Here is a 15,111-nt window from a genome sequence, read left to right on the forward strand (position 1 = left end):
AACCCAACCCAAATAAACTTAACACGAACTTAAGTACATTCGCGTGCAAAACTTCCACCAATTACCAACTTGTAATTTCGAAAACTCAATTTCTGTGACGTGTAGATCGAACTCTTTGGCGTAATTAGGCGAAACTGAAATTTTCTCAAGGAAACTCGGGAGCCCAAAGTGTAGTTACATAGTCACGCTGATGATACGCGCAGGTGGTCGGCGGCGCGGGTCGCGGGTTCGAAGCTACACACTTCAGCGTGAGTTGTGAGTTCGAATAACCGACCTTTTTAAGCGACATCAACCTTTTTTTTTGACGTGACATATTGTAGATTTCCTGCAATTGGTGTTAACTACTTTACCGGACAAATGGGGAGACCTGAGAGCGCCCAAATGGGCGCGATCCTCGGCACAGGGCGTCGGCGCCGCCTGAAACCTCATCAATCCAACATTAATGTTAATAAAGATAACCCATTTATTCAAAACAACTTAAAAAGTAAACCACTTACGTTGGACACACTTTGTACCGCGTTGGTGCTACATGGTAGCTGAAACAACAATATACCAAGTCTTTCGCTCAGAAATTTGGATTTATACAGAAACTTTTGCCTTTCGGACCTTCCAACCCGCTATGGGAAAACCAGCCTGATACAGGTTAGGTCACGAACCTCCGAAACGCATTTCTCGGAAATATAGGTTTCCTAACGATGTTTTTCGTCGCCGCTGAGCACGTGATAATAATGTATGATCCATACTAAACTAACCTACATTGGGCTGGTTTTCCGTTCGCGGTTCGGAAAGCCAGAAAGGCAGTCAGTTCTGTAAAAAGCCGGACCTGTCAAATCTTCAGGTTAGGTAAGCGGACCCTGTGAAAAACGGGATAATGCTAGGGAGATGATGACACTGTCGCGCGGTTAATCAGCGTGCTTACGATCAGTGTGGCTATGGACTACTCAATAGCCAGGTGCGGGCTATGTGCCCAAGTTTTTACTTTTTCGAAGCAAGTAATTTTATTTACACCTGCTCGAAGTGTATTAGGGCACTGTATAATTGCTCTAAGTTTGCCTTCGTTGTTTGATCGGTTTACTTTTGTAGTACATAAAGTTTTATTGCCCTAACGGATAAAGTATGTTTCTCTAGAGGTTTTGTTATTTTTTATGTTCAGTTACAAAACTTTTTCAAGCACTAAACTTTAAAAAAGTATATATGTCGCAGGGATATGATAAAACGGGGATTTGATCAATTCCCTAAGGGATTTGATCAAATCACGGAGGATGTTAAAATAACAACACGATTTTATCCTTTCCCTAAACAAATCTAGTGAATTGAACAAATCCCTAAATCGGTTCAGAGAAATGACAAAAATAATTTTGCTTTGGTATTTTAAAGGTTTAATCCCTTAGGGAATTGATCAAATCCCCGTTTTTATCATATCCCTGCGACATATATAAGAAACTAAGTATAAGACTTGAAGTAAGTATATAAGAAAAAAATGTGAAGAATTGACCTTTCATGGATCTCAACGGATTACATGATCCACTGAGAATAACCCATAATTAATTTGAGTTGCGAACGCTACAAAAACCTACATAAAATTACGCTTATTTTCTTTTTGGAGTAGACACAGACAACGGAATCCAATACAAAAAGTACGTAGCCAATTACATAAAGATGATTTACAAACACGTACATAAACAATCATTATTATAATTATCTAGACCGATTGAAAGTTGTTTTTGTTCAAATTAGAGATGTCCTTAGAAAAGGTTCAGTACGATCTACTCTGAACCGGCGAGCGTATATGAAGCGATCGATGAATGCGGAGGAAGCAAGAGAAGTGTGTCAGGATCGAAGCAAATGGAATTCCATAGTCTCTGCTTACCCCGGTGGGAAATAGGCGTGAGTTTATGTATGTATTGAAAGTCGATATCGTATTAATTGTCGCTCTATCCGTTCTATTAGTCGGAGGAAAAACATCACAGTATTTTCCCAAAGCGAAAACACAAAGTCATCAAGAAAAGTATCTGGTGCATGCAAATACGGACAGACAGATGTATAGGCCGTAGATGGGCAGTGACATTTCTCAAGATGGTAGATTATGTCGCGACACCGTAGCCTTACAGGGGGTTAGCCAAGATAAATTACACTACGATATGTAGATATATATACGTATATGTGTATATTTGTGGGCGTAAGTTGACAGCGTTTATATTGAATTTTGTTCGACGTGACGCATTGGAGGTGTTATATTTATAAGTACTTACAATACAATACAAATACACTTTATTGCACCAAAATAAAAAGAAATAATTACAAAAAGACTCTTAACTAAGTAAACTACTACTACTACTAGTACTTAATGTATTTGTGTTGATTTTAAAATGTATTATTTTTTAGGTTTTAGTTATTTTGTGAATAAATATTGACTATGTTTTATGTATATTTTTTAAAAAATAAAAAAGAAGTGTATTTGTGAGGAAGTCGCTGTTTTTTTACCGGGTGAGAGCCTTCAGCGCTCCCCATTTGTCCGGCCAAGTAGTTAATGCCATCTGCGGCAAATCTACAATAAGTCACGTCAAAAAAAAGCTGTTTTTTAAATCTTCTTTATTTTACTCTTTCTCTATCTCTCTCTGTATGTGGTGTGTAGTTTTATTCGATGTCTGGCAGTTGAATAACACAAACCGATGTTCGTTGTGGGAAATTTTGCAAGAGCATAACATAAGATCATGACTACATCCCAATTAGGGTAGTCAGAGTACCAAGCAATCATACCTCGACTAGACACTACATGATTGGTAGTGAGCCGTCTGACTGTCTGTAATGGTCCACCCAACTGTGTATTGAAAGAATTATGCAACCGAATAAATATTTTTTTTTTAAATAAATGAACACCCCACAGAAAAACTACGCCCTATTGTATACAGGGATTATATAAAAAAAAAACAATGAATAAACACTGAAAACTCAACCTTATGAAATCGCAATACCTAGCTACTCTGCAAAAGGCATTGCAACTTATATTCAATTTCAAATGCATTCCAATTTTAGTTCAACACAAAGTATTCGTAAGCTCTTCCAAACTAATGAAATTTCATTAAAATCGGATCAATTTGCAACTAAAATTTTATATAAAATGTTTGCCTGACACTTATTGAGAGGGATTTTCACAGAGTCGTATTTAGGGCAACGCATTTGGGTCCCAAACGTCTCTGGGGCCCCATTGGATCTCTTTATGTGTAAGTACTTATTCAACCAGGGTTTAAGTGAGAGTAATAAATTAAAAGGTTTTATGGCTAAGTCTCTTCAGGTACTACTTAACAACTGACAACTCTGAATGTTTGCAAAGGAGATAAATTGTTTTTTTTGCTAATGCGCTCGTTTATCTAAATAGGAGATTTTGAAATGTTATATTTTTGATGCATTAAGGTAGTGCTTAGCGTAACATAGTGCGTGAGTCATTGCCTCTTATACTCCGATTAATCAGCTAAGACAGCAGGACGGATGTTGAATGAAGTCTCTTTCGACGAGCGCCTGCATGCAAGTACGCAGAGAACTGGCCACCAGCGCGAAGAAGTCAAGTTTGAATACAGAAGAAGGATGGCTGCATGCGCAAGCCTCATTCCATCAAGAACGAAGAAGAAGTGTATTTATTTTTATACATACAAGAATTCCCATGCTGCACTATCCCGCTATCTCCTATACTTAAAGGTTGCCTGGAAGAGATTGCTACTTAGCAATAAGGCCGCCTATTGTACTCATTCTATTTCTCTTTTGTTTTGTATTTTGTTTTTTTCCTGTTTGTGCAATAAAGTATTTGTTATGTTATGTTACGTTAAGAACAGTTGTACCGTCTTTACTTAAAACCATGAATAATACTAAAGCGCAAATAAACAATAATTTGAGAACGGAAACAGAGCATAGCAAAAAATATTGTTCTCACTGTGTAAAATGTATCTACCTAAGTAAGTATTTAACTTAAAAGAGCTTGTTTATAAATATTTCTTTAATATTTGTATATAAATATTGTGATATGTCCCCACCGGCAATCGAACCCGGGTCCTCCGTATCGTAAGCCCAACGCTCAACCACTGGACCACAGAGGTCGAGGTTAAGATGATTCTTATTTGTTGACCGTGGTATGAGCAATAAAATTGTATTGCTCATAACAATAAAATACATTAATACATTTTGATTTAGTACAGTCGAAAATTTGATCAAAACTGGTCCTTATTCCTGCACTGGCTACCTTTCTGTTATATACTATTCGTGTTAGTGGTCATAGCCGGAGATTACCTTCAAATCTGACTGCATATTCGTGTATTATTTATGTTGTTGCCAACAGCACAATATTCGCTAAATACAATTTATATTATCTGATATTTGCACGTTTGAAATACAATCGTGCCAATTTCATACTATCAATACGAATTACAAAATAAACATAGCTAACTTGTTTACGTAACCTGAATATTTTACTAATTGACATTTACTTACTTATAATGCAGATGTTTTGATTTTGCATATTAGTTAGTGAAATCCCTGTGTGATTAAATTGAGGTACAATCTGCTTATCATCTAGAGTAATACTTATTTAGTAACGGTCAACAAAGCAACATGGCCGAGAAATAATAGCTTACGTTATAATTTCGATTTTAATATTATAAATATCAAATCGTGATATTCAATTATCATTAATAATAAATTAAATAAGATTCCACGATAAATTGACGCAACGCCGTCAATCAAAATTGATGGTTGTCAACACTTCTAAACAGTAATTATTCAAAATTAGAATCTTATACGATTCTGTATATTTTGTTAATAATATTTCCGTAACAAAATAAAGTACAATAATATGTGCAAATAATAATATGTACTTTCACAACAAAACAAAAACCTTGACCAATTCACGACAGTCTGTTGAAAACATAAAAAGATGCTCACATTAACAGCCCGAAATCGTTGGATCTTCATACATAAAACATGCGGGCTGTGAACCCAATAATATTGTGTATTGTTTGACAGGAGCCCTATATCGCTCCAAATTATGATAAAAGGGACCTTTGCAGACCCGAGTGGAATTCGAATAGTGGCGAATGGACATCGTGTGGTGATTATGAAATCATCCTGATGTAGCACGGTTAATGTGGTGGTCTGTATGTTTGTAGCGTTCAGGTGAGATCAGGAAGTTCAAGATCGGGATCGACGTTTTAAATCAAATGAACTCGTGTCGCCTAGCTTAAGTACAATTTTTACATCCGCAACTAGCGGGATGTGCGTGCATTAACTAAGCTTGATGGGCTCTTTGAATAGTAGCGCTGTCTCGCTTCAGTAGCGCTGTCTCACTCACGCACGGCGTCCGCAATCAGTTAGTATTGGGGCTCGGGGTACTTATGTCATATTTCAGTTTACAGTCTTCTATGTCTGGAATATTGTTCCTGTAGAGAGATGGATAGGTCTAATCCTCAGCGTAGTTGAATAAAAATGGCGGTCGTGAGAGATCACCGACCTTATTAGCCCTAGTGTCAGGGTTACTATTGAGACGCCATCGGCCTACATACTTATAACGACTACATACTTACTTAAGTAAATAAGGAACGACTGGTGCACGGATCATCTTACTTTCGGACGATCGGGTGATCAGCCAGCAGTGTCCTAACCAAACTAGGGATCAGAAAGTGATTTTTGTGATATGTCCCATCGGGATTCGAGCCTGGGACCTCTGGATCGTGAGCCCATAGTTCAATCACTTGCCCAAAGAGGCCGTTAGAGTCTAAAGAGGAATGTCATCATACGATTCTATGTTGTTTTCTTTAAGTTTTTTTTTCTCCCAGATCACCAGAAAAGTTTGTTCTTTATTCCAAACAAAAAAGAGTACATTTTGTTTGAAAGAGAATGCTGAAACAATAAATTACAAGATCAAGAACAATAATTTAAACAGCCATAAAAACTCAATACAGCACCGTTCAAATACAGGCAAAAGCAAAAATATCAATCTGCCGGTGGTAAAAAAGTTTTCCACCCCATATTAATCTAAAAGCAAATCAGATTCATGCCCCAAGACGCAGAGCCCCATCTGGCCAGTTAAAAGTTGCCCGCGCATTGCTATGAATACACCAACTAACTTTGTTAACAATGGGAACTAAGTTATATGAAACAAGCGGATGTTATGTTGGTGTGCCGAAGGACGTAATATACGATCCTGACGACCCGATTACTCTAGCCATAGAGGCAGCCAATCAGCTCGCGACACCAAACACTTTAGGGCCCCGATACAGACCCCGCCAGCGTGGTCGACGATTTCCCTCATTCAGCGCTTATCGCTATCAACCCGCTAGGGTCGATTAATTCTTTCAAATATTTTTCCTCTCAGACGACGCCCTGAGCCGAGGTTCGCGCCCCACTCCCCATTTGTCCGGCCAAGTAGTTAATGCCATCTGCGGCAAATCTACAATAAGTCACGTCAAAAAAAAATAATAATAATTTTGGTATGTGAGTTAATAAAATTATTTAATTATTGACTTCACTTAAAAAGTTAACGCTATTCAAAGCGTATTGCCCGTCCTTTTACACTTGCAGCCCATGGGTGGCTTACAGCGGCTTTGAGCTTACGTAGCGGACATATTTATAGCGATCTGCGCGTTTAATACAACAACGCGTTCCGGGCGTTGATGGGGCTGCCGCGCTACTGTAGCGCCTCCGGAATGTTCGCGGAGGCGTGGACGGATGGGTTTGCCGACATCATGCGCAAGCGCTGCACCACCATGTTGTGCCGCACGCGCGACAGCTCCAACACCATCTTGTGCGCGTTGGCGAACCGGTGGGACTCACGGTTGCTGGGCCGATGGATACGACTGCATGCAGTCAAATAAACATAGTCTGCCGTCATCGCGGGTCCTACCGGCCTCGCTTACTTTTAACCGTTTTTTGTGATACCTCTGTTATTAAAACTAGATCTAAGTTTGTAATATTACTAACAAATATGGATATTTTTGTAAGTCTGAAATAAACTTTTTATTATTATTATTATTAAATAGTACACTTACAATCAATCAAACCAAAAAAATGAGGGATATTTTCTTTTTTCCTAGCTGTTGACAATGGCCCAGTAATGTAGTTAGTTGGTTAAGCGCCATCTGTCGAGTTATTGAGAACTATTTTTATTTTTTAATTCTAATAAGGAAAATCTCCCATTAAAATCTTTTCCAAGGCAACCACACCGAGGCATCGTTCCCTGAAGGCTGGCAATTTTGTAAAAAAAAACACACTGTCAGTTCATGACTTGCACCGTTTTTACATGTAAAAGTGTCTGAGACTTTCTACTTTGCGCTGGTGGCTTCATGTTGTTAGTGCGGGCAAAATATGAAAATATCATGTTATTATAAAGTTAGTTAGGTTACTTTTAAGCATGAAATATCGCAGGCCCGAGGCGAGACCCAATTTTGAATTTTCTGCACTACTTTGAATAGTGGAGCCTGTTCTATTTTGAAGATATATTTTTAATTTTTAGCCGTGCTGTTTTGTTGTTACGTAGTACCTACTCGTATGTTTTTATATAACTTTCATGCAAGCAAAGGAAATGAAGAAAATTATAAACGAAGTAGTTGTTTTTTTTTAAACAAAATTAATTTATTTTCAGGGAACTAAGATCATAGATTGTTAGTAACGTCAGTGTAGTCAACTTAATTCTGTCGGGTTATTGATCAATGTAAAAAAATTAAAAGGGTTGTTTTAGATTTCTGCCTAAAATTGCCGTATGTGTAAATATGCCTGATTACTCGTCCCTTTCTTTTTCGTATATGCTACAATTTTCTACTCTATCAGAAAATCTCGCGCTCACTTCACCTTCGCTTTGCTATCCTCACTTTATAGGTAAGTACTTGTGTCAAACTAAAAGCAGTGAGTTGGACTTTGTATCTAAGTTACTTTAGGCCTAAACATTTCATTCATATCTCTCAACTTGGCTGTATAGAAGCGATCAAAAATGATAATGTGCCTCCTCTTAACCGACTTCTAAATACTTATGTGTTACATGACTTCCTTGGAACTTTCTCATAAGGCCCCGTTCACACTGGAGCCAGTTGACGAAAAGCATCTCGCTTGCATGTGTCTTATTATTCTCTCTCTCTCTCAGATTCTTCATTACATCACTAATTTAAGAGCCACGCTCTTGTCAGTGTAGCATTTTCCATGCTACTTTTTAGGAAAAAATGGGCTTGTTTCCCTCTTGCCTTCCACCCCGCAGTACTCTGTCTGACGCGAGTGTGATGGCGCCAAGAGTAGTTTATTTCAAAGCCATACTAGGACTCATCTGAATAGTACTGACAGTTATTGCTGCCCTCTGTCAGGTTCCAGATTCTCGACTCTTACTCGGTACAAAATTTTAAATAGCAGCCCTGAGGCTTCTCAGGGGCATTAACCAAGTTGGAAACTATTATGATAAGGTATTTATTTAAATTCGAAATTATACATAAATTGACTTAAAGGTCGCCAAACCGCAGTGAAGTTTTTTGGTGACTTATGTACTCAATTTTGACATTACACACTCTAATTTGACAAGGATGTATAAGTACCTAGATATGACTTATGATACATCAGGGTACTTATAATGTGTGTGTGTGTTTATAACGCTTTTATTCGCTAATAAGTAACTTCTTATTAACAATTCAAGGACCAAGTTGTTCGAAGTAAATGATTTATTTTTGTGTGTAAGAAAACCGGCTGATAGCATTATGCGTTGAAAGAGAGTACAATGTCCACCAAGCCGGCGGGGTCGGTTTCGGGGTCCTGAAGTTTTCTAACTCAATAGTGGCTGATAGCAAGAGTGATCGTCAGAATTCGATAAGAGTATCTGTTATTATCTGTTTTGCCGCGGCTTATGCTGCATGAGGCCTTTTACAAAGGACACCACCACCATTGATGACCAGTCCATACACTCAATTACAATTTGCCTGAATATTTACTGTCAATTTATTTATTTGTACTTTCTTGTGTAAGTAGATTTTATAACATGTTTTGATTATAACTTATGTGTTATTCCGTGTTTTGTTTTACATAATTTGTTACTGTGGTGTCCCTTTATAATAAAGGTTTATTTCTTTCTCTATTGTAGAAACTATCTATTATCTAGTTTAAACATTTATTATTGGCTTTTACATATTCATACATTGTTTAGTTAAAAAAAAATATTTTTGAGAAAATAAATATAATATAATAAAAAATACAGCCTCCGTGGTCTAGTGGTAAGAGCGTTAGGCTCACGATCTGGAGGTCCGGGTTCGATTCCCGATGGGGACATTGTCGAAATCACTTTGTGAGACCGTCCTTTGTTTGGTAAGGACTTTTCAGGCTTGAATCACCTGATTGTCCGAAAAAGTAAGTTGATTCCGTGCTTCGGAGGGCACGTTAAGCCGTTGGTCCCGGCTATTAGCCGTAAAAACACCTCCACCAACCCGCAGTGGAGCAGCGTGGTGGAGTATGCTCCATACCCTCTCCGGTTGATTGAGAGGAGGCCTGTGCCCAGCAGTGGGACGTATATAGGCTATTTATGTTATGTTATAATAAAAAATAAAATAAAAACATAAATATATTTTGTTGGTACTACGACTAGCTCGCTCTACCGACGTTTTCATATGATCAGGGCCTAAGAAGTAATCAAAGTTGCTAACTTCCGAATATGTGTCAGTGCGTAACATTCAAATTTTATGCTAAACAGCTAAATACGAACGGAATTAACCATAAATGCATAATTCATAGAGTTCAAGGAGTATTTGAAATTGGAACGTGGTTGTCAAAAGTTGTTTAGATGTGTTTCTGATGACGTCATTAGAAAAATTTGGCGCGTAAAACCGGAATTTTTCAAATTAACAAAACTTAAAGACAAATCTGAGCGACATAAGGGCTTATTACACCTACCTGTCCGACAGGCTAGATGCGTCAAGGTCACGGTAGTTGCCATGGTTACTCCCCAACACCCGGTTACCGATCAAATCTAGTAGCAAAGTAGTCTAATAGCAAATCGGCCGGTCGTATGTAACCGTGGAAACCACGATCTCGAGCGAGTTGGTAAGTAACCATGAGAACCACCCGTGACGTATCTAACCTGTCGGACAGGTAGGTGTAATAAGCCCTATAGCCAGTGGTGACCATAGAGCAACACAGGCCACCCCGCAGACCGGGTAGTGACTAAACCCTTTAACACATTCAAGGACAGAACGTCTACAGACGTTCCGATTTCAAGGTGTCATACTACCTATTATGAACCACCAATGACCCATGGTCTCTGTCCGTGAAAGGGTTAAATAAAGTTTTGATAAAAGAAACATAAGTCAGCCTTTTTTAGAACTTTTCTTAAGTGTAATTTTCACTTAAATGTGTTTTTTCACTTAAGTATAATATTATGTTTCGACCATAAACGGAAAACAGAAAACTCAGATCATCTAACGATGATTACGTGTTTCTGGCCATGGCAATGCAGTCCTGAGCTTACATTGCGTAGATATTATTTCTTCAGTAACTTAATATTTAATAATGAAAACGCTCAAAAGCCTTAAAAGCATAGCTACATTAAGGTTATTAAAGTAATTATGCCTTCAAGAAGTTTAATGAATGATAATAGAGCCTTATTTTGGATAAATTGCCTTCCAACAGAGTTTTAATTTTGAATTTTTTAATAATTTTAAAAGTATCATAGAAAGTTGAAAAAAAATCACGTCGGAATATCGGGTTACTCAATATGGGACTGCCCAGACCGTTAGCACAGATTAAAGACTTTTATTGTGTATTATACCGGTAACAGACTGATCTGGCTGGCTGGTCACGATCTGGAGATCCGGGTTCGCTTTCCGATAGGGACATTGTCGAAATCACTTTGTGAGTCTGTTGTTTAGTAAGGACTTTTCGGGCTTGAATCAGCTGATTGTCTGAAAGTGTAATATAATTCCGTGCTTCGGAGGACATGTTAAGGCGTTGGTCCAGGCTATTAGCCGTAAAATCCCCTCCACTAACCCGCAGTGAAGCAGCGTGGTGGAGTATGCTCCATACCCCTTCCAGTTGATTGAGGGGAGGCCTGTGCCCGGCAGTGGGACGTACGTATTTGGGTCGTTCTTCTTTTTTATCGACAATAAAAAGACATTTTCTCGATTTATCGGATTTAACATCTTTAAAATTATAACGGCAATAAATATTTTAAAACATCATATAAAGATGTGTCTGTAGAGGACTATTTAGTGGTTCTCTTTATTTTGGTAACATACTTTTCTTTGCAGGCGCATTCCAAAAAATATTGTGACAGAGTGGCCCTTTTCATCGGAGACAGCATTTCAATTTACCACTCTGTCACATAATTTTGGGAAAACGATCAAGCTACGTTAATAACTAATTGAGGAACCGATTAGTATTTTGCTTGTATTTTGAGTATAATAAGATAAATATATTTTTGGACAATCAAAACATGAAATAAAATTCTAAAACATAACTTATCAGAAGCAGAACGAAGGACAGATCATTGTCGATAAAAAAGAAGAACAACCCATTTACGCTGTTTATGATTTTATGATGATATAACGGTAACTCTCCGCCCCGCACCAATTAGTATCAGACGCCGAGTGATTTACCTCACCCCCTCTGGGTTTAGTCTAAATGGCCGTAATCCGCTAAACAGTAAGGTCACTGACCGTTTGTCTCGCTCGCACTTACGCGTCAAGGCAGCAGGCAGCAAGGTGTTTTTATATGGAGTCCGGGTTGAGCCCATAGCTATAATACATAGATACATACATAAACTCACACCCGTATTCCCCGAAGGGGTGGGCAGAACTACAAATAATCAAGAAACTAGTTGCAGCCACTTTTGATACATAGTCCTAAGGTGGATAATGATAAACCGTATGATGATAGGTGATCAGCCTATCGCTCTTACAGATGATCCATCATGTTCGACAGGACGCTGTCCCTTTGTCGCCTTTTACGACATGCACGTGAAGATAGGCAGCTGAATGCATTCCATATTTTCTTTACTCCTAGTCCAGCAGAGGAGTTTGACTTTGAAGAGTATGACTATAAATGTTATGTGAGAATATTTAACATACGACGAATTTACAAACACACACATAAAAATACAGCATCACGTCTGTATTCCCGAGAGGGTCTGTATAGTATATAGGGTGTTAGAGAGATCCTAACGAAAACTTTGCGGGAGGATTGAGGAATGTTCTTTTAAATTATTTTCAGTTCCATACTTTTGTGACGGTAAATTCCACTTGATATTAACTCAGAATGATGGTCTGAATCATCCCCCTCAGTATTCTTTACGATGTCACTAACACCCTTACCTACTATGTTTTAAGTCCCACTGAATGGGGGCGAGCCTATTGCCATTAACCGGGCATAAATTCTGGATACCACGTGTAATCAGTTATCTACCGAATTATAATACCTATTGTTTAGTATTGTAACTAAATTTCTAAACGTAAATGTCAATGTCATGTATTGCCGTCTTGCTTTCCGTCTCACTCTCTCTCATCCGATCTTCTCACGCACAAGGTTTCACTAACTGTTAATTTGATATTTTGGTAAATATAGTTCATATCGAAGTAATTTGAGTTTCAGTTAATAATACAATCCAATCTTTATTAATATTATATAAAAAACATAACACCTATATCTCTAAAACTTGTCATTATTTTTCTTTGCGTCTTTACACTTCTCATTATCATGTTGCTTACATCACGAATAAACTCACGCCTTTTCCCTACTAAGCATTATAGATATATTTACCTAAAGTGTCAGCCAAATCGACTTAAAAGACATTTTTGTCCAACATTTTGTCGTGTGAAAAAGTAACTTATGTACGCGTCAGTACCGAGAATAAATTAAAGCACACTTACATGTCTTTATCCAACACGCCTTCGTACTGTCATCGCTTAAGCCACAAACAAGAGCTTCGAAAGAAACATTGCTATGGATGGAGTGATTAAAAAAAAACGAATTACAATAAGAGGAAAAACACACGCGTCTCGCAAGACATTATTCAAATATATCGCCGTTTTTATTTAAAAGAAACTTGAGATAAAATTACTATAGGATTACATACGTTCAGTTACTGAACGGATAGTTAAATATACCTATTGGAACACAGGGTTACAAAGTTACAATACAATAACTCATCATTGGTAACAAACGATTGGAGCAAAACGCTGCCTTGTTACATTTGATACGAAATCATGAAGTATTTTAAATAATGTAGGCTTGCGTTTATTGTGTTTACCCAGCTATGGTAGCCCAGTTGGTAGAACGCTTGCCTGTCACTTTGAGGTCGCAGTTTCGAATCCAGCACAAGGCTAAACCAATGATTGTTGAATATTTGTTTCAGAATTTATGTTTGGATCATAAATGATTATCACATGCTCAGCGGTGAAGGAAAAACATCACGAGGAAACCCACATCCCCGAGAAATGCATTTTCGGAGGTATGTGACCTAACCTGCATTGGGCTGGTTTTTCGTTCGCGGGTTGGAAGGTCAGACAGGCAGTTGCTTCTGTAAAAAACCGGATCTGTCAAATCTTCAGGTTAGTTAAGCGGACCGTAAAAACCGAGATAATGCTAGGGAGATGATGATAGGCTTGCGTTTGACCACAATCTCACCTGATGGTAAGTGACGATGTGGTCTAAGGTGGATCACACTTACCTAGCAAACGCCTATTCGCACTAGCCTTGAAGACTCCCAGATTATAAAGAGTTGGAAAAATAGACGACGGCAGATAGTTCCAGTCCTTTGCTGTTCGCATCAAAAAGGAAGAGGCAAATCGTGCATGTAAGCGTTTATATATATAGTATTTATATACTTACGTACCTATAGAGAAGCACACGTCTCCCAAAATACATCACCGTTCGTATTTTTCAAAAGTCGACACGAACGCCCAGAGATTAACAAATGAGTTCCGTGAAAAAAGTTCTCGCAATAAATTCAAAGAAACTCGCAAAATTCGACAATGACACGTTAAATTTTATTACCGCCTCGGGTTTGCGTTACGTGGCTATTAAACTTGGGATATTATTGAAATGATCTCAGCCGACGGTTGTGATTGCTCGGAAATCTAAATGGAGGTAGATTTTCCTTTGAAAACAAAATGGCGTCTGCTTTACACATTTTGTAAAAAGAAAGATTTCTTTATTAAAAGTATCCGTTCCTCTTGACGTCGTCTGTGTAAACCTTGGTTAAAACTAAGAAGACACAGTGCATTGATAAATTGCAGATGTTGATCGAGTTTCTTATATAAGACACAGCACTACTTACATCAAAAGAATATACTAGTTTCGAACTAGTCAAATCAGTTACTTTTTACTAAACGTCAAAACACGAAGTTATGGAATTTTTATGAAAAAGCACAATGTGACGTCATAGAAAACGTGATAAAATGAGTTATTTTTACGTTTTTCTTGACTAAAACTCGTAAATAAATTAAATAGAAGAAAGTAAGTCCTTAATAATAAACTTGATACCAGTTACATAAGAATGTAGTTACTAGGTACCTAATTGAATAATCCAAATAGGTAAGTAAGTATAAAAAAACGTTCGAATTCACACTTTTAAAAAACAAAAAAGACAATACAACATCAATCACTGCAAAAAGTTCACGTGTGTTTCATATTTCATATTTTACACGAGGCTTTTCAATATTGAATTCAAAGCGTTCTCCCAATGATTTGTTGACGGCCAATCGGATTATGAAAATATCACGGTGGTTCAATATTGCTGATTGCCTCTTATCCACGGAATTAAATATGCTTTAAAATTGGCTTTACGGTTTTTATGTTCATTGTACAGGAAGTTATTATCCTCTGATTTTGTTCACAAATATAATGATAATAATTATTATTATGCACGTGGCTGCCCAGTTGGAAGAAAGCTCGACTCTCACTATGAGGTCCCGGTGGGGACATATCAACGAAAATCACTTTGTGATCCCTAGTTTGGTTAGGACATATTTGTATGGAGCGAACAGACTAAGTTCGCACTTTGCCAAGGCAGTTAACACTTTCAAGGACAGATCGGCTATACAGGTTGTGAGAAGCTGCAGTAGTTTTAGGCGGATGAGACGTTCGTTATGTAAAAATTGACGATTC

This window comes from Pectinophora gossypiella, chromosome 11 (genome assembly GCF_024362695.1).
Source record: "Pectinophora gossypiella chromosome 11, ilPecGoss1.1, whole genome shotgun sequence".
In the NCBI taxonomy this organism is placed as follows: Eukaryota; Metazoa; Arthropoda; class Insecta; order Lepidoptera; family Gelechiidae; genus Pectinophora; species Pectinophora gossypiella.